The following is a 22,693-nucleotide window of genomic DNA, read 5'->3' as shown; positions in this document are numbered from 1 at the left end:
TAGTCTTGTAAACGCACAAGTTGAATCTTAACTTTTTTTTTTCCCCCCTCTGCAGGAACTCTCACTAAAGACACACGATGCTGAATGCACATGAGCACAACAAAGTGAAAATAACTTGTTTTAAAATGATGTACACTTAATTTATATATTTACCACTTTATTTTTAATGTGTGATTAAACCACAATATTCACTATTTATTGAATGTTAAAATAAACACAACTTTCATAGTCGTTTTGTCTGAGTTTTCTTTTTTATCCATCCTGGCAAAGAAATAAAACTAAGTGTCCACTAGATGGCACTATTTCCATGTTAAGAACACACTTAAGCCACCAGAAAGTAAAACTTTTTTTTTTTTTTTTTTTAACATCAAGGGATTCATACTGATTTAAAAAAAAAAAAAAAAAACACATTAACATTTGGGTATCCAGCCTGTGACCTTTTTTGATAACTGATGGTGGCTAAAATAACTTTCCCTTCATGGTGTCTTTAACACTGACATGAGGAATACATTTGAAGAGAACGTCCTAATCTAGATGTTATATTCAGTTATTTTCTCCAGTACCATCAGCAGACAAAGGTGTAGATTTGACGAAAGGGGTTCGACAGCTATAGAAGAGTGATTAATTTTATGCAGGTTATGTTACCCTCGGGATGATCTTTGACCCTTCCATCCTGTTCTTTTGATTCCTAATGTTTTTTTTTATTTTTTTTATAAAAACTCCCATCAGCCTCACTGTTTTCAGATCTAAACGTTAGCATGCTAAAACAATATTATAAGATTAGTTTGTTTGATTTCAATCTGACTCTTTTGGTGATGCTAACACTGAATGGGTTTCATATTGGGCCATTTTGTTACCAGCATATTTTCTGTTTTGCTAATAACTAAATGGTAGTTTTAAGTAGCAATTCTTTAATTTTTTTTTTTGTGTGTATGTTGTATATCGGACGTGAATATATTTTGAAATGGTTAAAAATAATCCATTTGTCTTTGGAAACCTGTAGAGAGCTTTAGTGATTCTTTCATTTGGCAAAGTTGGCATGAGCCATGCAGGCCACAGTAAATCACAATGACCTTTTATCAGATAAAGATTAAGGTTTTAATGTAAAGATGCATGTTTTTGGTTTTTAAAACGGTTGAAAACCAGACTGATCATTTTGCAGGGTGGGGCTAAATTGCCAGAGCTTACCAGGTTTATTTAACACTGGTAAAATATTATTGGCCATTTCCTAATGTCAAGAGTCTGTACATGCATTTACAAGCTATCATTCTAGCCAACCAGACCATGAATTTAATTATTTTACTTTTTCCAGTTTACAAACATGGTAAGATGAATGATCGATTCATTGACTGAGACATGCCTGACTCTGCTACAATAGGTTGCAGTTAACGATGTGAAGGGGAACCCTTTCAGAGCTGACCTATTTAGTCGTAGACCCCCGAAAAAAGTGGCAATTTATCTGGTCACAAATCAACACCAGAGTCTCGGGAGTAAAGATGGGCAGAGATGATTCATTAACATGTAATTGAGAAGACTTGTTGATGTTCCATCATCTTAACATAATATCAAAATATTCCTAAAATCTGGAGGCATCTGAACAGGGACACAGCTGATAAATCAGTCCTGGATGTCTGTGACCTTCAGGCCCTCAGGCAGCTCTGCATTAATAACATACCTGATTCTATCCTGGAAATCACTGCATGGGCTCAGGAACACTTCCAGAAATCGTTGGCTGTGAACACAGCTCACTGTAACGTCCACAAATGCAGAGAAGAAGCTGTAGGTGAACATGATCCAGAAACACCGTCTTTTCTGGACCAAAGCTCATTTAAAATGGACCGAGGCAAAGTGGAAAACTGTTCTGTGGTCAGATGGATCAAAATCATGGACGCTGCATCCTCCAGACTATAGTTGAGAGGAACCATCCAGCTTGTTATCAGCTCTCAGTTCAAAGCCTGCATCTCTGAGGGGGGAACTGGAAACCTGCACCTTTGGAAAGGCTCCATCAATGCTGAAAGATATAAACAGGTTTTCGAGCAACATATGATCCCATCCAGATGATGGCTTATTCAGGGAAGGCCTTGCATATTTAAACCACATCCTGCATCTATTCCACCAGTATGGCTTCATAGAAGAGTCCGGGTGCTGGACTGACCTGCCTGCAGTCCAGATGTTTCACCACCTGAAAACATCTAAAATACAACAAAGAAGACCCAGGACTGCTGAGCAGCTAGAATCCTCTATCAGACAAAAATGGGACAACACCCCTCTCCCAAAGGCCCAGTAGCTGGTCTCCTCAGTTCCAGATGTTTACAGACTGATGTTAAAAGAAGGGGTGATGCTACACAGTGGGAAACTTGGACCTTTCCAATGTTTTCTTTGTTCTATTGTGAGTAAATTGTGGATTTAAGAGATTTGCGAGTCTTGTTAGGTTTTATTTGCATTTTACAGTATTCTGCTATATTTTTTGGTGGTTGGGGTTGTATAATTAAATCAGGAAAAATCACAAGCACACAATTTTTTAATCGATTTGTTCATTGAAAAGTGTTTCAGTATTGTACTGAATTAGCAGTCATACAGGATATCATTAGACCTGCTGTATTTCTTGTCAAACTGAGGCGACCGCGGCCCTGTTATTGACAGTTAATACAAAGTGCTGCTCCCCAGGGGATAAAATACATGAATGCATTGAATAAATAATGCTTAGTGCTTGTGCACACCATTAAAGCTTCTGCATTGTTTGGCAGGACTATGAAACCAGTTTTACTGACGCTGTTCTGAATGAAACATGTAATGTGCAGCAGTAATAGCTTTCCTGGCTGCAGGGGAGGTAAATACTCAGATGTAACGGGTATATTTTTGTCAGTTCCTCCAATTTAGAGAGTTGTGGGAACTGCTAACTTTGCCTCAGATTGCTTTGCTTTCTTCTCCTCGTCTGCCATGGTGAGATCTTCACAGAGAGCCAGCACAAAGTGCTGTCTTCAAAGGCAAACAAAGGACTGCTTTGTACATTGTTTGAAACAGAGACTGTGCAAAGCTTTTGCAATTTTGCAAAAACTTGAAGCGATTTCTAACAAATGGGGGAGCTGAGCTTCTTTGAAGTTAACAGCGCGTGGTGAAGAAGGCCAGATGGAATGAGGAATGTTGCTGCAGCGAAGCGCAACGCATGATTTCCCCTCAGATTCGTCAGTTTCAGGGCTCGGATGGACAGCCCGCCATGGACAATCCCACAGCTCATATCTCACCCTTCTTTTTCATGCTGTCGCTCCATCTTTATGACGTCTGAGTTGTAACGTGATTTAGATTTACGGTTTGAGTAGTGGTGGCAGGATGTGTGATTTAAAGCTTGAGGAGGCACATTTTTCATTCAGAGTAAGGCAAAGGTTTTGGAGTCTCTGTGGGTCAAATCATGATGTGATGATTTTTCTCTTCACAGAGCAGTAACAACAAATGTCCTTTTAAGAAAAGAAAGATGAGGAACACCTTTTCACAGACATCTGAACACAAAAGCTTTCCAATTTTACATGGTACTTATGAGCTTCTTATGGATATTCGGTGCATCCAAATGTGGATGTTTCAAAGAAAAAGATAGTTGGTAAATCGGAGCTATCTGACTATTTCATCAGCATAATGTAGTTCTAATCAAAATGAGGTACTTCTTCACTGTGAGGGCCATAATAAAAAATCGATTTTATGAAGCTGGGAGCAGAAACAAGTAGCACATTATATTGAGGTGAAACAACAATTTGCTTACCCTTTTCCTAACTTCTGATTTTAATTCTGCTGCACAACTAGGATGAAACAGCATTATTCCTCCCCAATCTGAGGTTCAACCACCTCTGAACACTTCTCTCCAGCACGCTGGTGTAGACGTTTATGGGGAGGCTTAGAAATTAGATCTGGTTGTGGAAAATCAGCGCTTTGTCCTTCATAGGATACAGGAGGGACTAACCCGGAGCCTGCCCAAACAGTCTATATGTGTTTTGTGGACTTGGAGAAGTCTTCCAACCTTACATCCGGCATGTCTTGTTGGATGAGCTTTGGTAGAATGGATATCGTGTGTACTGACTCGTTGGAGGGATGATATCTCTCAGCAGGTTTGGGAGGAGGTGTGGAGATCTCTGCTCAGTTCTGAATGAGTGGCAGAAAATGAATGGATGGATAAAAACTGTTATTATTTAAGATTCAACTCCTCTTTTCTCTCAGTCTTTTGTATCACATCATTTTTGCATATTCTGTTCTTGTTAAAGAAGTGCACAAATAAAGTTTTTTAAGTATTAATTTGCTTAATTTATTGCTTTAGTAAAGTTGTGGTTAAGTTACTTGTGGAATTTGGTGAAAGGTCTCTCCCTATGAGGGATGACTATATCGGTTTATGCAAAACATGACGCATTTCACCGCTAAAAACTCAAAGATTTTCTTTTAAAAGTTGTGTTTAAGCTTCCAGCCTTTCAGCTCATGACGCAGTGTTGGTGGGAGAAACAGTGAAGTTCAGTTTGAGTGAACTGAACCTTTTAGAATAAACTATATTTCTGCATAAATATGACCTAAAACATCACCAAATTGTCACAGAATTAGATAAAAGGAACTCAACTAAAAGACGAATCAAGAAAAATGTGATACTTGGTTATTCATTTGCTGAGCAAAATGATCCGATCCGGCACATCTGTGAACTTTTAGCACTAGCCAGTTAGTGGTTAACTGAAATTAGGCTCTGATGTTCTCAGAGTGGACACCTTGTTTTATTTAAAGAATGAAGACAAGCTAGAAGGCTGTTAGAAATAATTTCAGCCCATGAGCCATATAAAACCATTTAAGATTTGAGATGACTTTATTGTCATATACACATGAACGTTAACACGAAATTGTCCTCTGCATTTGACCCATCCAGGTTGGCACCTGTTGAACACACATGCACATGCACACGGCTGAACTCATATCTTTCCAGTGTACCCAGAGTAAAGGAAACCGTTTAGCATTAGCTAAAAATGTCAAACTATTCCTTTACATGTCTAAATGAGAGCCACAGCTCAGATTACAGGCAAAGGATGACTTGGATATTTAGGTTATCATCTTTAGATTCTGGCTGAGCCTACAACAATGTTTGTAGAAACTGTCAAACAATACTGAATAGATTCTGCCAAAAAAAAAGCAAAAGAGCTCCACTTTTGTTCCAAATAAAGATCTCAATGACCAGTTTTTATCTGAGAGGCTGAAATCAGAGAATATCTTAAAAGGTTTGACAGTTGTTTAATCTCTCCGATGTGTGTATATGACATCATGTAAAGGCCAATAGTTATTGGAAGACAGATGGATAGATGGAATTATCTTTCTGGGAGGATGCTCATTCAGGTGTGAGATTTTGCAAATTAGATGCGATTAATTGCAAGTTTGTGGCAAGTAGAGGAGAAAAAATAAGTAATTATGACCCAAAAAAGAAACTAGGATTAGGATTCTTAGAGGCCTTCGCTGATTAAAAACATTTCATCAATCAGGTTCCATTTTTCCTGTACAACAGCTGACAGATTGGCTTTGCAGGACGGTGCTTCATCATGGACCATTTTTGTTTCAGTTTCCACCATAAGTTTGAACCCAAATTGAGATCTGGACTGTTTCTTGGTCATGCCTTTTAGTTAATATGTTTTTCCTGAAAAAGTTTGAATGCTATTTGCTCTGTTAGAAGATTTATCTTAATCCTGAAAAATGACCTCAGTATCATCAAGTCTCCTTTTGATTTATGACACGAGGAAAGTGTCCAAAGTTTCAGAGTCCACCCGTTCATTTCCTGCAGAAGTAACAGCTGCCATCTCCCCTGGTCCTTTAGCTGATATCAACCCCATATCATCAGTGATGGTGGAAATGTGCTTGTTTTCATCAGGCAGTCGTCTTTCTATGTTTCATTGGATCAAACTGCATCATCATCTCCTTGTCCAAAGCAGATTTGTGATTCATCCCTGAATATCACTTTCATCCAACCATCTACAGTCCATGACTGCTTCTCTTCAGTCTACTGTAACCTTGTTTCTTCTCTTTAGGTGCTTTTCTGGATGGACATCCCACAGCTGGTTTCTATCAGTTCAGTCACAAACACTGACCTTTGTGTCAGATAATTTGTTCTTCATTTCTTTTCTTGTACATTCTCTATCCTCAGACACATTGCTTTGAGTTTTCTGTCCTGACACTTTACCATCTTCTTTGGCCGACTCTCCAAATCTTAGACCCAGCTGACAGGGAACAACCAGCATCTTTTGCCACACTCTGAGTTTAATTACCTTCTTAAAGGAGTTTTAGAGCCCTCTCCACTGTTGCCACTGTCAGCACTCTTGTTGGGGCCATGTTTTATGTTCAGACTTATTTGCATATTTAGTCTTGAGCAGGTATGAATCTGTCTTTTCCCAATGATTAGAATAATTCTACTTAATTTCTTTGAGGTACATTTTGAATGTTTGAATCTTTAGTGGTTGCATCTATCTTTTTCTTTTCTTACTTCAAATTAAAACAGCTGAATGAACATCGTCTAGGAGTGGTGATTCCATATTTTATTGTCAGGGGTTGCATGCACTGCTTATTGTGTGCATACATCCCTCGACAACATGTGCTTGAGCAGCCGCTGTTAATGTCGGCGTTCGCCTCTGTGTGTGCAGCTGCTTGAGACCTCTATAAAAGTTGTGGGAGGTTGAGAGCATCCATCCTGCCTCTTTAACTGTTTGGAGTGATTCTGACAAGCTGTCAAGTCGGCTCCACGGTTCAAGTATTTTAAAATGCTCATCGCCATCCAACGTCTAGGAGATGACTAAGTGGGATCGGAACACATGATTACTTTGAGGAGGGTTTCCTCAAATGCTCCCTGCTCCTTTTACAGTGAAAAAAAAAAAAGCTCAGCATAGAATTACACAGAGAGATTATTACTCTGTCAAACAGAAGCCCAGCCAGATGACTGAGTCATTATTGACCATTTTTTCAGCAGAGAATCCAAGGATGCTGCTGTTTTTGGATAAATGATTCCATTCATTCCTGAATCCAGGAGAATATAAACTTTAATCTTTTTTTTATTATGGATATTGAGCCCCACAGCCATGATGTGTTTAATGTGGAAAAAAAAATACCCCAAATAAATAGAAAGCTCTAAGTTTAACAGAACTGCAAGAGGCCCACCACATTTTCTCTGTTGGCCTGTTCTTTTACCAGATGTGGACATTTTGATAATGCAACACACAGCAACATTCTACCACATCTTATTTAAGTATGGCATCTGAGCACAGTACATTCAGTGCAGGTACATTTCAAATAGTGCAGCAAAAGGGTCTAAATTTTGACTATTTAGAGGTAGCTACAGTTCTGACCCATGTTAAGCTGGTGCTGGTAACTTATCTGCCAGTAGCTGGAAACGAAAGGGTGACTTCTTTGCTTCTCACCCTGTGACCCTCTGAATCAGTCACTGTCTGGGTTGGCAACTCACAGAATGGGACTGAAAACTAAGCAGATGTTAGGATCTCTGTGGTCAAACAAGCTGTCCTTAAAGTTGGAGTGCGCCTTTATTCAAACCTTTATGGTAAATATGGGTGCAGGGGGGGAATCGCCTATAAATGGTGTTTTTAATTAATTAATTGCATAATTAATTTAATTTCCTCGGTTTCAGAACTGATTCACAACTTTAACAAATTGTTTTAAACATGTTGCTGCACTTGAGTAAGTTGCGGCTGGAAATAGCCCACGGCATAGGTTGTCTGGTGTTAGTCCATGGAAAAAATACGTAGCAATTTAACAATTGAGGCTAAAAATCGTTTTACAATAGCCACATTTTTCTTCCTCGGTTCTCTACTGATAATGTTTCAAATCCTTGTCTTGAAGTTACGAGTTGCCACTCTTGTCTGAGACAAAAATGCCAAATTAGGGGAAAGATAATAGAACAGAGGTATCTGACATCTTTTCAGAGGGAGCGTAACAGCGTTACAGAACTCAGGTTAGGGAGGGAATAAAAGAGCCATGCATAACTTCTAAACAGTTGGTTTATGAATGTGCTCATTGTTTTATAGTTGATGCACTTGGAAAGGCGAAACTGTGCATATGAATTTTGCAAACAACTTTTTCCTCATGAGAACTGGAAAGTGTGTCATTGTTTGCAGGACAGGCAGCATTGTCAAGTTTTAGTATTGGCTTAGCTTGTTTGTCTTTGCTGCACTGCATACAGTTCTATACAGTTTGTGTTTGGGTCTTGTGTCCTTTGGGTGAACCAGTCTCTGGTGTTCTTGGGTTTGAAGTACACTGGAATGTCATATTTAGAGAAGATCCTTTTAAGTTTCTCCAAGACTCCTGCCACATTATGTTTGAGTCTGTTCAGTTCTGTACAGTTTATGCTTTTTTTGCACACATTTGAACTGAATCGGGGACAAAGAATTGGATTCAGTTAAAATCAAATGATCATTAAAGCAACTCTGGAGAAGTCAGTGAACCTTAAAACTTCATGCTTCTGACTCGTTTTGTAGGAAACTGATCTTTGTTCTGTCACATTTGGTTTCTAGCACTGCATCCCACCGTTTTTTGTGGCCTTTTGATGGCGGCTGACTCACATGGAGATTTGTTTTCATGACAGTGATGTTACATCCCACAACTATGGGGGGAGCCAAAGAGCAAAAAATGTCCAAATTATAGCATTTTTACTGAGCAAAAGTTGACCAAAAAAAACTGGTTGAGAAGAAAAGCAACTACATGAATTCATACAATGCAGAATGGTCCAACAAGAAGAAAAAACTAAAACCACAAACAAGTTAAGGCAAGAGCAGAGGTAAACTCAATAGAATACACAGAGGGAAAAGCTCTACAAACAAATTTATAATTACAACTGGAAGCAAGAAAACTGAAGATCCATAACTAACAAAAATCTAACTAGAATGCAAAACATAACATGACATAGAAAGTACGAAACCAAAAACACAAGAACCCTTAACATTCAGTTACTTTCCCAAAACAAGAACAAAGTCCATTTTCAGACTTCAGAATTTAATAGATTCGTCCTTTGCTCACATCTTAACCAAGGTTACGAAATTCTGCTTGAGTTTTGGCATAATCCTGCTTCCTCCAGCAGTGAAACACCTGCACACTTTCAGTCCAGATGTATCTGCCTGTCTGTGAGTTTGTTACGGTACACTGGTGAAGCTCTCAGTCTGAAACCTGTAAGTCTTCATCATCAGATCGTGACTCGTTCCTCAGCTGAAGACAAACGCTCAGGCGGCGTCCTGACAGTGCCGTCTGGTCTCTGCGGCTCCTGAAGGACATGATGGATGCTTCTCTGAAGGATCCCTTCTGTCATCCAGACGCCCAATTAGGGGCCCGGCTACGGCTGGCCGGTCTGGACCGAGCGGCAGGAGGGCAGCATCAGTCACTCAGCAGACCGCGCTGACTTTTTTTGCCGGTTTAATCCATCGGTCACCTGACACAGCAACAAAAGCAGGTCTGTGTGTGCCACAGTCCTCCATCCTGTGAGGCTTCAGCAGACAAAACCTCCCTGCATTTGAGCTCAGAGCTGAATGTAAACACTTTACAGTGGAACACTTGTAGGGTCTTATTTGAGCTATTTTGGCTGTGTGGCACTGACATCGTCAGGGTTCGGGTTTGATTTCCATCGGGGCCTCACACGCTCAGGTGTATGCACTCAATTAAGCAGTAACACAGTGAAGGTCACGGCTGTTGGCAGCAGTGAGCTGTTTACTCTGAGCCAGAGGTTTTCTGAGTATGAGGCCTCTCCAGGGGGCTTCAAACTATTTCTGTGGAGGCTCAGAGAACGATGGTGAGGAAATATTAACGTAAATGTTTGTGATGTTGTTTAAAAGGTCAGATACATTCAATCTGGGCGAACTTTACAGTTTTTTCTCCAAGTAAAAAACTAATAAAAACCTTAGATGTGGAAAGAGGATCGAAATGAACACATTCTCATTCACAGCTCCTCACATGCTGCTGCTTGGTCAATCCCCTTGTGTCAGTTTTTAATGTACCACTCTACAGCTGCATATTGCCAGTTAAGCTGCTGTTATACTCGCGGTATTTGTCATTGTACGAGCAAATTGTGACGTGAACAAAGCACCATAACTGTTTCTACTGGTGCTTTAGGCTCATTTGACTCACTGCAGATTTCTTCGAAGACAGTAGGCTTCCCTAATGAGAAAAAGACCCCACAGGAATAGCTTCAGAAGAAGTCTTAAAAAAAAAAGGTGGTGATGCTTGGCTGCTCTGATAAATGTCAGAGGTTCATGTTCTTCTTCTTTTTTCACTCATAAGGGGATCATGTTGCCGGTGGCCGAAGGAGGCGTGACACCGGAGCCAGAATCCACTCTTCTACAACAGAAGACGACATCACAGCGAGGCCTTGCCTGATATTAAGTCAGCGTACTGTGAAAATGAATCCGCTGTAAGGTCTCCAGGTGTTGTGATGGCTGAGCCCAAAGGGAAGCAGAAGCTGCAGAGTTCAGCATGTCCACTTGTTCGCTCCACAGAGAAACCAGTCCATCACGCAGCTGAGGCGCCCCTCGCTGCAGGCTCAGCAGTTTTCTACCGCAGAGGTGATGGCAGATAGATCAGCCAGAGCTCGGCGGTGTTAGCACCTGGGGCTTTTACACTTTAATGTCTTTCATTTGACAAACGACCTGTGTTTATGAGGCACACCTCGATGGACTCTTAGAGCAGCCGGTAGCAGCAAAGCGGGTTTCACCGGATGTGAGGGGGGGGGCTATTAATGGAGCTGGGTGATGTTATTGGTGTGATGGCAAAGCAGGAGGGTCAGAGTGCACCAGATTACTGCTGGCACTCCAAAGGCTTGTTACATGATAATGCAAACTCCTGCAAGAGTGATTACATCCCCCTTTGGGAACTAGTTTAGACTTAAAGGATCAGTCCGCTCTATTTCAGCCTGGAGTTTTGAACATTACTGTTCTTGTTGTGGCTCTATTGGGCACAAAATACAAGACATTGCTCACATTTGATGTCACACACAATAATATGGTACAGGGATATTTTCCCGCAGATTTAGTACCTTTACTATAATACATTAGGTGCAATTTCTTTCTTTTTTCTTTTTTTTACAGTACCTGAGCTAATAATTTCAACAATAAAACAGATTGAAATGCTGCTGGAACAACAGATTAATGCCCCCAAAACTTTAAAACCCAGTGTAGCCCTCTTTAAATGTCTGAGGTACTGTAGTTAGGTCTGTGAAGAGCTTCGTTTATTTCACCTATGTCCATTCAGCAGATAGTTTCTATTAAGGGTGTAACGATTAGTCGATGTTGTCAACAAAAATCGATAACATAATTTGTCGCCGACGTATTTAATTGTCGATAATTGTCGGTTACGTCATCACACATCTTTTTCACGCTGTCGAGCTGTTTAGCTTGTTAGCGTAGCCTGCTAGCTAAATAAGCGGAGTTGCCTTGGATTTTAACATTAAAGTGCAACATTAAAATTGTATCATTCAACTTCACAGTCCAAAGTTACAGCCATGCTGTATTTTTTTTCATTTGATCACTTTTTGGTATTAATTTGACTGTTGGTGCATTACAGCCACACTCGTCTTAGCATTTTCAGTTAATGGTAAAAGTCAAGCTATAATATGGCTTGAATGTATCCTTTTTCAGTTTTGGATGGTTTTAAGTAGTAATTAACCGATTAGTCGATTAATCGTTTCCATAATCGATGACTAGTCGACTATAGTCGTTAGCTGCAGCCCTAGTTTATATAGATGGTTAATGTGTATATTTCCATTTTCCTTGTACTTTGGAGACTAAAAAATTGCCTTCTCTACCCGTAGTGACATAAAACTTGTAGCAGACCGTTTGATATTTCAAAGTTTAATATTTTTGAAACTTTGATTTGCACACAACTGTTTAAAATCTACAGTTCACTCAGATTCAAATTTCCACCATGACAAACTTGATTGATTGCTTCCATGATTGAATGCAGTTGGTACATTCGTACTTTTAAGCTATGCTTTTTCAGTAATAATACCTTAATAATGACTTTAAAGTCTTACATCTAAAGATGTAAATGTACACAAAAAGACACTTACATTTTGTTTAAGAAATTCAAATACAAACAAAACTTTACACAACTACAACAATTTAACATTAGATAAGACTGAAATAGATTTTTATGTACAGAAGTTTTATCATGTTTGCTTTTTAGGTGAGATACAACCCCTCTCCTGACTAACTGAATATCCTGCTGGAGACAATACTCTCAGATGGTGTTTAGTTGGTTTGTGTTTGAATGTGCAGAAAATTTGGCTTTCTATCATCTGCACCCGCCACAGCAACATAGCACAAAACAAGCACACATTTGTATGCACCCAATGCCGTAAGAACAGAGTAAACATGGATCTGCCCCCTCCGGCGCAGAATTGTGACGTCTGTCTCACCTCAGTGATGTAAAAGTTGGATGAAATGCGACATGACCACTCAGACTTTGAAAAACATCAGATATGTAGAGAGGTGTTGCTCACTTTACCTGATCAGTGTACATGTCCTGTAGCAATGAAGCCTTTAAATTAACAGCAGCTCTGCAATCTTTTTACCGTTAACTGGTTTGCAGATTCTGGGATCAACTAAACAAAACATGGACTCCTCAGGCCAGCTGTAAGTAGGGGCTCTTGACTTCTCTTAGTTCAAATTAACACCATCCCTTGGAGCTCTTTCTCCTCTTTTGTGGCTCACTGAGATGATAATCTGCTGCCTCGTGAAAATGAGAAACTAATTGTACCCGTTTCCCAGCTGTGGTGAATGGGGAGACCAAGCCTTCACACGATTAACATCACAATGTTTACTTATTCACATCAGCTCTGAGGATAGCTGAGCAGTGAGCTGTTTTCCTGGTTCTTGGCAGTGGTGCCACCCCACCCAGAGGTAATCAGCTCAGTGAGTTTTGGGCTTTTCAGTTTTGCGTGCAGGGCGTTTTTACCCAAACAAACACAGCAGGGAATGCAAACGACAACCGGATTCAGGAAGAGGGAGATTGCAGACATGTGTTGGGGGGAGCCCACGGAGAGCTCGAGGGAACGTCTTGTTCCTTTACAGGTCTAATTGGTAGAAACGCACACCAGAGGTGGCTATCAGAAACTGAGTGTTTGTTTGCAGACGAGGTTTACAGGAAGGAGGAAAAGTAAGCAAACAAACACCAGGCAGGATGGAGGAATGAGCTAATCCAGGTTATGTAATGTGGCACAGAGGAAACACACATCCAGCATCTACCTGTGATGCTGCAGAGGCTTCTTTTAAAACTTTTAAAACAGGCTCCTTTTATCTGCGTTTTGTGATGCACTTTTCGAAATAAAGCTCTTTTCTAATGAAAGGGGGTGAAGGTAGGGTTTAAATACGCAGCAAACAGACTTGTTAAAGCCTGAACCCTGAAACAAGACGAAACAATGATGACTGCACTGTATTTGTGTCTCTGTCTTTATTTGTTTTGCATCTGCAGTGCTCATTTAATGTTTTTGGGTCATTTTTTCTGGTCAGTTCCCATTGTTTTATAGAATTTCTGCATCTTGAAGGTGATGTTTACGCTTATTTTCAATGCATCTTTCTAAGCTTATTTTCTTTATTTAGAGTATCTTTCTTTTTTCTTTGTGTCTGTGGCAGTGGCGTGCAAAGACTTTTGAAGGGTGGGGCGGAAAGAAAAAAAAGGGCACATATAGCGCGTCCTCACCACTGTAGAGGGCACTTTAGCATGCGTTTTGGCTCCCAAGAGGGCACTTTGGCATGTGTTTTTCAAGAATTGGGCCACAATTTGCCCCTCCTGTCCTTCTATTGTACCCTCCTTATTTTGAGTCTTATTTGGGTCATTTTGTGGGCCTTTGTTGAAATTTCTAATGTCTTTGTAATAGTTTTGAGTCTGGCTGTGCGGTTCTGAGTCTCTTTGTTGTCTTATTGTTGACTTAATCTATTTGGAGTTGTATTGAAGTCATTTTTACTATCTTTGCAGTTATTTTTACTCTTTTTATTGTAATTTGTCCTTTTGTTTTTTATTTCTAATCTCAGTGATTCTTTGGCGTTATTTTGAGTCTTGTTACAGTAGTTTTTTTGTCTCTTTGCAGTTATTTTGGATCCCTGTAAATCATTTTGAGTGTCTTTGTTGTCATTTCTAAACGCTTTGTAATTCTTCTCTTTGTGATTCTTTGAAGTAGTTTTCATTCTATTTGAAGTAGTTTCTGAGTCTCCGTAGCAGTTTTAGAAATCTTGGTTGGCATTCTTAGTCCTTTTGAGTATATTTGTGGTAATTTTTGGGGTCTTTAAGTCACCTTGAGGGCCTTCGTTGTTGTTTTGAGTCTTTTTGTAGTTATTCTGGCTCTGTTTGTGTTGTTTTGACTTTATTTGAAGTAGTTTTGAGTCTCTACAGTAGTTTTGAATATCTTGGTAGTCACTTTTGAGTATATTTGTAATGGTTTTGTAGTTTCTTTGTGGTTATTAGTAACAGACTCGGCATCATCGACTTGAACAAATGCTGGTGAAACCACTTAGAGAAAGAATACATACATTTATGTACATGCATAATTTATCATGATAATTTGATATTTAGAGCCCTGTATTAATGTGTCGCTGTCCTTGTAAAGACTCTTCTGCTTGGACTTACACAACAGTGTCACACACTGACAAATGCAGCCTTCATAATTTACTCTTTTAGCTCTCTTTGCATGTCTCCTGTGATAATCCCTGTCACTTTTTCACTGAAGATGGAGAAACTGAGGCCCAGATGGCATGAAAGCGTTGACCATGCGCTCTGCTGAGACAACCAAACCGAAACCTTTACTGTAAACTCCATTTTCTTTTTGACAGATACACGCTGTGAACAATCGGGCCGTTGCACATACTCACTTTTCACGAGCTAATTAAATCTGTGAAACTCAAAGCCCGGATGATTTATGTAGCAGATGCTTCTCGCAGCTGATGGTCGGTTGTAAGGATTTGAAGAGGAAGGTAACCTCACTGAATTTAATGCTTCATAAAATTAGCTTAACCCCTTAACTGTGATGAATATACTGTACCTGAAAAAGCAAGGAAAAACTTGATCCCCTGCTTGCTTTTTGGGGCCTGTTAACACAAGATACGGATGATTATTTTTCCTTTTTCTTTAAGTTTCTGGAGGCAGGCTGAGATAATCCCTCATGGATTGAAAATATCTGACCCAGCCACTGATTTCTTGAAACCCTGCTGCGACTCTATCATGGATTAGTGAAGCTGAACTGGAATGAGAGGTGAGGAGGAGATGCAGCTGATGGGCAGAGGCTCCATTCAGGTGTGAAGGTGTACACATTTACTGTCATTTTTTGGTTCATCTCAAAATGCATGAAATTTCCTCCCTGGAGCTCATCTCATAACGAGGTCATTAGGTCTGTGGACAAGGCAGGAAGCTGCAGTCTGGTGGGCTGTTTCTATACACACATAATACAAATAATATATTCATCCATCTCCACTTAGTCATAGAATTGAAGGTCAGTTTTCTGAAATAAGAAGCGGTCGGCCTGAAAATTCAATTTCTGCTTCATTTCCGGGCTGCGACACAGACATTAATACAGACTCCGATATATTCACAGACTGTTTCATCTCACACACTGCACACCATGACATGTAACCAACACTGACTCAATCACATCCAAGTTGGGAGTCTTTGAAGCATTACTTTCCAAGTCTCTTTGTAGTTGAGCTTCTCATTATAATGCCTTGCTTTGTTTTGTGTCTCCTCGTGGCTACATTTCAAGACTCTGTGGCCTTTTTTGCATAACTTTGAACTTCTCTTGAATAATTTTGAGTCCTATTCTCATAGTTTTGAATCGTTTTGTAGAAATTTTGCCCTTTTGTAGATATTTTGACCCTCTTTGTCTTCCTTTTGGATCTCATTGAATGTTCAGTTCGATTCAATAGCGTGCAACAGCGAGGAGGAAAACTACTTTTTAACAGGAAGAGACCTTCTTGGGAGGTCAGGAGAGAGGCTTAAATGAAAACAAAAACACTCGGTCAGAGATACCTGCTTTAGGAAAGAGAGGAAAAAATAGATATTTGGCATGTAGATACATTAATTTATTTTCCATCCCTGCTTTATCCTGTTCAGGGTCACATTGGGGCTGGTATTCCAGCAACATATACTCCCGTCCAGATGAAGGCCAGTCATATTTCAGCAAGACAGTGTTAAACCACATACTGCATCTATTCCAACAGCATGGTTTCATAGTAGAAGAGTCCGGGTGCTGGACTGACCTGCCTGCAGTCCAGATGTTTCACCACCTGAAAACATCTAAAATACAACAAAGAAGACCCAAGACTGCTAAGCAGCTACAATCCTCTATCAGACAGGGATGGGACAACACTCCTCTCCCAAAGGTCCAGCATGAATGTGAGTTTAGCAGCTGTGAGCAAACCAGAATTCACCCAACTCCGCTGAGCTTCTCTATTCAGGAGGATCCACTTATGAAGCCAAAATAACAGGATGTATTAACCCGTTATCCTGAGAAAACAATCCCTATTATGAAGACATAAATATATTCATTATCACAACAAAACACTCCTTGTTATGTCAAGATTATGACATACTCGTTCATCACTATAAGACAGGCTTCATTATCTCAAAATAATGAGACAATTATCTTGTGATCTTGAGACTGTGATATTAAGAACATTTTTCAACTGCAGCCGATCTTAGTTTTTTTTATTTTTTTGAGTCTCCTTGTTTCTTTGATGTGTATTTTTAAAATTTCTTTATAGTTGTTTTGAGAATCTGTCACCAATTTGTGTCCATTTGTAATAATTTTATCTCTTGGTAGGCATTCCGAATGTTGTTTTAAGTCCTGTTTTAGTTGTTTTGTCTCTTTGCAATCATTCAATGTGTCTTTAAGGTAATTTTCCATCTATTTTAGATCTAAGTCTTGTTGTCTCTCATACAGACTTGTGGATGCAGCAGGAGGCTGTGCAGTAACCTCTAAAATCTCCTGCCGGAGTGGATGCAGCTTTTGTGCATTCATCCATCTCCACTTAGTCATAGAATTGAAGGTCAGCTTTCTGAAATAAGCGGTCGGCCTCAAAATTCAATTTCTGCTTCATTTCCAGGCTGCGACACAGATTTTAATACAGTCGGTATATTTTACACACTGCCCACGAGCAGCTGCTGACACGTAACCACCACCCATTATTACACATTTCTTTTAACTTTAGCTGGTTGTGCTACCAACTAAATTAGTGACAGATCATTGATCACCCAGAGCCAGAGTAAAAGGAGAGAGAAAATTAGACAAAGAAATCAGAGGGTAAGGAAAGACTGGAGAGAGGATATTTGGGTGAGGAAGTGGATAAAAGTGTCTCTGCAGAGTGACACGGTCCAAACAAACTGTGTGGGTTTACATTTTTTTAAAAGACTCCCACAGTCAGACACTTCAGTGTCACTCCTCAAGCTGAGCTAGTCAGCCTGTGGCACCAGCTGCATGTGCTCAGTGTTATCTTGATATTATGAAAGGAGCTGAGTTGGATTTAATTTTCGAGAGCTTCTTGTCTTTTACAGAACATTTTGTGCGACATTTGAGGAGCAGAATGTTTTAGATACTGTCAGACTTCACACTATGTGACTAGAAGGGAAGACGGTGGCAGGATTTTGACTTAGCCTGAGTTGGCTGATGATTTTATTCCAGTATGAGGCACAGACTGTAACTTTTACCCCCTGACTGGTAGATATAGTCTAAATTGCATCCTGTTTTTCACTGATCTCAAGACTACCCCTGAAATTTATCCATCAATCTAATTTTCTTTCATGAATATCTTTAGTCCTTCTTCTGTAGCTCTGAGTATAAGTTGGCTTTTAGGTGAAAATGATTTTGCCAAACTGATAGATGCCAACAAGCAGGTATATCTGAAAACCAGGATTTTTATAGTTCAGTACAAATCAAATTTATACCAGTATGCACTGCAGGGATACTCACCACATGTGGTCCTCGAGGGCAATCCATCATTAGCAGGCTTGTGCAGAACTTAACAATCTTTTGAACAGATCCATACGCCTGTACTCACAAGTACAACATGAGAATATATATATTATTATTTTGTGTCTGTACAGTAGAAGTCAGAAGTCTGGGGACCATCACTTGTGTTGAACTTAAGTAGTGACAGTGTATAGAAACATCCTTGAAGTGTATGTTCACGACATTTCTCAGCCGGGAAACCAGTCATTCTTCCTGGTTCTGGTTCTGCCAGATTTCTTTCAGTTAAACAGGAGTTTTTATTTCCACTAGGCCAGGCAACTTTGTATGAATTGGATTACTTTGGAATTTAATCAGCTGGGACTGGAAACACCAACGATTATATTTATAGAATGTGCCCACGTTAATCTTGCGTCAAAAAAAATGAGTGGCGTTAAGAGAAATTTCTGTTCACTTGTTATTATCGCGTTAATTTTGACTGCACTAATCAGAGAGAGAGAGAGACAGGGAGAGAGACAGAGAATGAAGGAATGGAAAACAGATGAGGAAATCGGCAAAGCAACCCGGGGTGACAAGGAGAGGAAGTTAAACTGAAGACCAAAAGAAACAACCCCAAACACATGGATCATGACAGGTTGTTCAGTACTATGTTAAACTCCACATATCATGAGCATATGAGCTACTCAGCAAACTAAAGAGAATTAACACCCCATTGTAATATTAACACGTCAAGGTCAGTCAAACCAGAAAATCCTGTGATTAAACTGGCTCTTATGAGCAAGTCCCAGGAAATAAAGTCCATGAGTTCCACTGCTGCAGAGCAGAAGCTCATTAGACCGGCCAGCCTCAGAAAGCACGGGTTAACAGCACCTCAGGTTGAATCTAACATCAATGCTTCTCAAAGTAGATGTAGCAGACATAATTAGGAGAACTTTAAGTTGGATATCGTTAGTTTTTCAATGAGAAAAGTTTAAACACACTTTCAGATTCTGTGAGGTTTTGAGCCAAGAAGCAGGGAGATACAGTGGAGCATTTTGTAACCCTGATAACCAAAACCCACAAATATCCATCCCCTAGGAAAGCCTTAATAACAAAAGCATCAACATGATGACCTTATGAAGCTTGTTGGAGATCAAGGAGTGTTTAAAGTGTTGTTAAAGCAAAACAAGAAACAAGTCTGCTTTGCTTACATTTAGCATAATTCATTTTTCATAGTTTTTTACTTTCAGGTTTAGAGTTCAGGAAATCAAACCTGAGAAAAGTTGGACACTTGGATGGATAATTCATGAGAGATATTTTATTAATTTATTATTTTAGGGTTGGAGGAGCCTCATATTCCAGCTTTAAAGAGTTTGGCTCTAATTTGCACCTCAGTAGATTTGCTGAGGTGTGTTTGATCTGACCTCGGCTGCAATATTCCCAGAATTCAGCTCAACTTGGCTTCAAACGAGATTGTAGGCCGATCTGCTTATTCAGACTACATCAGAGGGCATATTTCTGAAATGCAAACTTCAGATTATAACAGGTCGCAAAGGGAAGAGCTTTACTGCTGAAGAGTAGTCAAATAGAAGGAGGTTGATTTAATTCCCCTAATCAAAGAGCACAAGGGAGGGAAGGGAGATAGAGAAGAGATAAGGAAATAAATGGACAACAGGCATCTTATTAATGGGAAATATGCTCAGCTGACATAAAAAACGTAAAAAGGCGTAACATTTTCCTTTTTTCAGATGTATTAGATATTTCTTTTAGGATTATTGGTGCCACTTATGTTTGTGGTGATCATAATCCTTTATTAATGTCTATTTTGTGATATTAGACACAATACATCATGGTTTAGCTTGTTGTGCTATGACTCTGGTCTTTCATTTTAATAGCTTTTTAAGATACTTACTATGTTTTTATCGTTTTACACCACTCTGGTCTGCACAACCTGCAGCCAGGTAACCTGGAAGAGGAAGGTCGCCAGAGAGAGAGCAGATCTACCGATCCCTCCTTCTTATATGCTGGGCGATTAAAAGGGACAATACCGGGGACGGGCAGAACTACAGAGAAAGCAAACATCCTGCTACATGATTAAATATTTAAATTGACTGGCAGCCCTAATTTCTAAACAATCTGTTCTGGTTGCAACAAGAGGAGTTGCCTCCTGCTGGACATTAGAAAGAATGCAAGTTTATATAAGATACATTTGAGGTATTTGTTGTGATATTTAAGAAATAATTTAATATATATCTATTAGAACTGTCCAAAACATATTCATATTTATATAACTGACATTTTTGTTTGCAGGGAAAAAAGAAAATATTCATAAAATACTTTTTTAGCGCAACTTGCTTAGCTTCCAATTTGGGGAACCACTCATCGCTCAAAATCACTGAATGTCTCTAAACAGTTATTATATAATCCATCCAATAAGTGGTGGGATGTTCCAGACTGGACAGAAGGGGACGAGCCATACGATGCCTGACCAATAAACACATGTGCCAAAGCAGTCAGAGGTAAATGAAGTTGACTTCTGCTGTGTGTTTACCTCTTTGCAAGGTAATCGCAGGAGTTGCACAGTAAACTGATTGTTGTTTCAGACTCAGAGGCAAGAGGAGCAGCAGCCCCATCTTGGCCTCTGTAAACTGATTAATCTCATTCACAAACATCCATCTCTGAGCAGAGACTCCAGGAGAACCTTTTTTCACCTAGGATAAACTCAATCTCACATCAGAGTGTATCCAATTATACATCCTCGCCGGCCTCATTCAGAGCAGGGTCACCCCAACTCCTATCTCTTCCTCATCGAGTGAAGATTGAAAGGGGAATTTGACTGGATGATAGTGTTCGAGGTGGGTGGTGCTTGCAGGTGGGGGATTTGGACTGTGAGGCAAAAGGCAACAGTCAGGTGGTCAGTTGAGGGATGAGTCAGCAGATGTCTTATCGCTGTGCTGTCTGTTTTTGTGCCATTGTGTGTGCGTACTTTCAAACCTTCCCCAAAGCTGCATTTATGTTTCCGTGTGGTTCAACTGGATTAAACAAATTGGTGAACTAAATGGGTTAAAATCAAAACAAATGAAAAGAAAAACCACTGACATCATCAAGAAATAGTTACAATAGACGACTTATAAAGACAATTTCTCTCTAATCCTTTTTTGTTCTGCATCTAAAGGAGACTGAAGGTTATGAAGAGTACAGATTGTAAAGTATTTTCCGACAGATATGGTCAGACAGAAGGTTAAGATACAGTACTAAGGTTGCATTTTGATAATATAGCCACATTTAAGGGTGTTTCAAGCTTTTAAAAGCATATACAGCTGGTGTTACTGATTTGAAGTGTGTCTGTGTTAGATACTAACTAACTTGAAATCAGAAAAAAACCCATACTTTTTGGTTACATCTCTGGCTCTTTCCAGCAGCGAGAACTTTGATACTTGTAGGCCATTTCTGAGGGATAATCTGAGCAGTATGAAAATATAACTCCTGATTACTTATGATTCTCTAGTATCACTGGGACACATGCTGTTGGAAAGTCACCTGTGATTGACTGAGAATCTTTAGAAATTCAGCTTTTTTTTCACAATAATTTATCAATTTCCAGAGTGGCATTACTTCTATAAATGTCTTGTACTTTATCTACCAGTATTATGAAAATGTACTGGGGTTGGTGGTCAGACCAAACACCCAAATACAACCCTTTATCCTTTACACATCATGAACCTTTGGATGACAGCACACCAGTCAAACATGCAAACTCAGTAGACTCAGCAACATATTTTATTGTGTTAGCACTCTGCCTCAAGGCTAAAGCAAACTGTGTAAAACATATGGTGTTATGGGAAAACCACTGCCTCTCCTTTGGTCCCTGATAACAGAAGAAAAAAAACATGAATGCACACACCGCAGAAGTTCAGATCATAGAACAAAAAGGACTGGTGATTCTCACAAGGTCAACCTTGGCCCCCTCGGGTCCCGCTAACTGTAAATCACTCTTGATACAAACGTCAGCCAAATGCTTAAAATGTAAATGTTCTCATCATGGTGGCTGAACCTGGTGCCAGGCCTGAGGGGTGCTATGAGTCTGCAGGCCGACGCAGTGCTGTGGTGGAGTTGGCAAGGAGCAGATGGGGGTATGGAGCACATCTTTCACATGTGCCACTGAGAGAGGTTCACTGATTACACTAATTTAACAGCTGAGCTTCATTTCAGTCTGCTGGATTTGTGGCTGCAGATCCACTTTTGCCTGAGTGGTTTTGGCCTCTCTCTTCATGTTGCTGACCTCAGTCATTTTAGTACTGTTGCATGGTGTCTCCAGAAATCAGTGCCACAGGAAGGAGTTTAGAAATCTGAGTCTTCACAAAAGTGGAAAGTCAGTTAAATTCAGTCCAGCTTCATTCATATAGCAATAAATCCCTACAATGTAATCTAAAGGCACTTCAAAGATACAGTCCAATTCAATCCAATTGTAAGCCGATTCATTGTAATATAATCCATCACATAATCCATACACATATAAATTGGTTATTTATTTTTATAATGCCTTTATGCAAGGAGGATATACATGCACTAAATAACCAATTTGTATATGATGGAGCGTGGACTGCGAAATTATACCAATATACCGTAATTAAAATCCAAATTTGTCCAATTCTCATAATAGCAAGTCAAAAAAACAGTGACCTAGCAAAGGAAACCTTCTCTCTCATCCAATCTCCCATCCTGAGCGTGCACAAGGTGACAGTGGGAGGAAAAAACTCCCTTTTAACAGGA

General features: G+C 39.7%; 1 protein-coding gene across 1 annotated transcript in view; it reads right to left on the bottom strand.

Moving 5' to 3' along the window:
* Positions 1 to 22,693, bottom strand: part of LOC140284586 (E3 ubiquitin-protein ligase RNF31-like) — a 423,699-nt gene that overhangs the window by 78,348 nt on the left and 322,658 nt on the right. The gene's annotated exons all lie outside the window — the stretch shown is intronic.

The sequence above is a fragment of the Leuresthes tenuis genome, unplaced genomic scaffold (genome assembly GCF_036924035.1).
Source record: "Leuresthes tenuis unplaced genomic scaffold, fLeuTen1.0.hap1 SCAF_24, whole genome shotgun sequence".
Lineage (NCBI taxonomy): Eukaryota > Metazoa > Chordata > Actinopteri > Atheriniformes > Atherinopsidae > Leuresthes > Leuresthes tenuis.
This window is presented reverse-complemented; position numbering and strand designations above follow the sequence as displayed.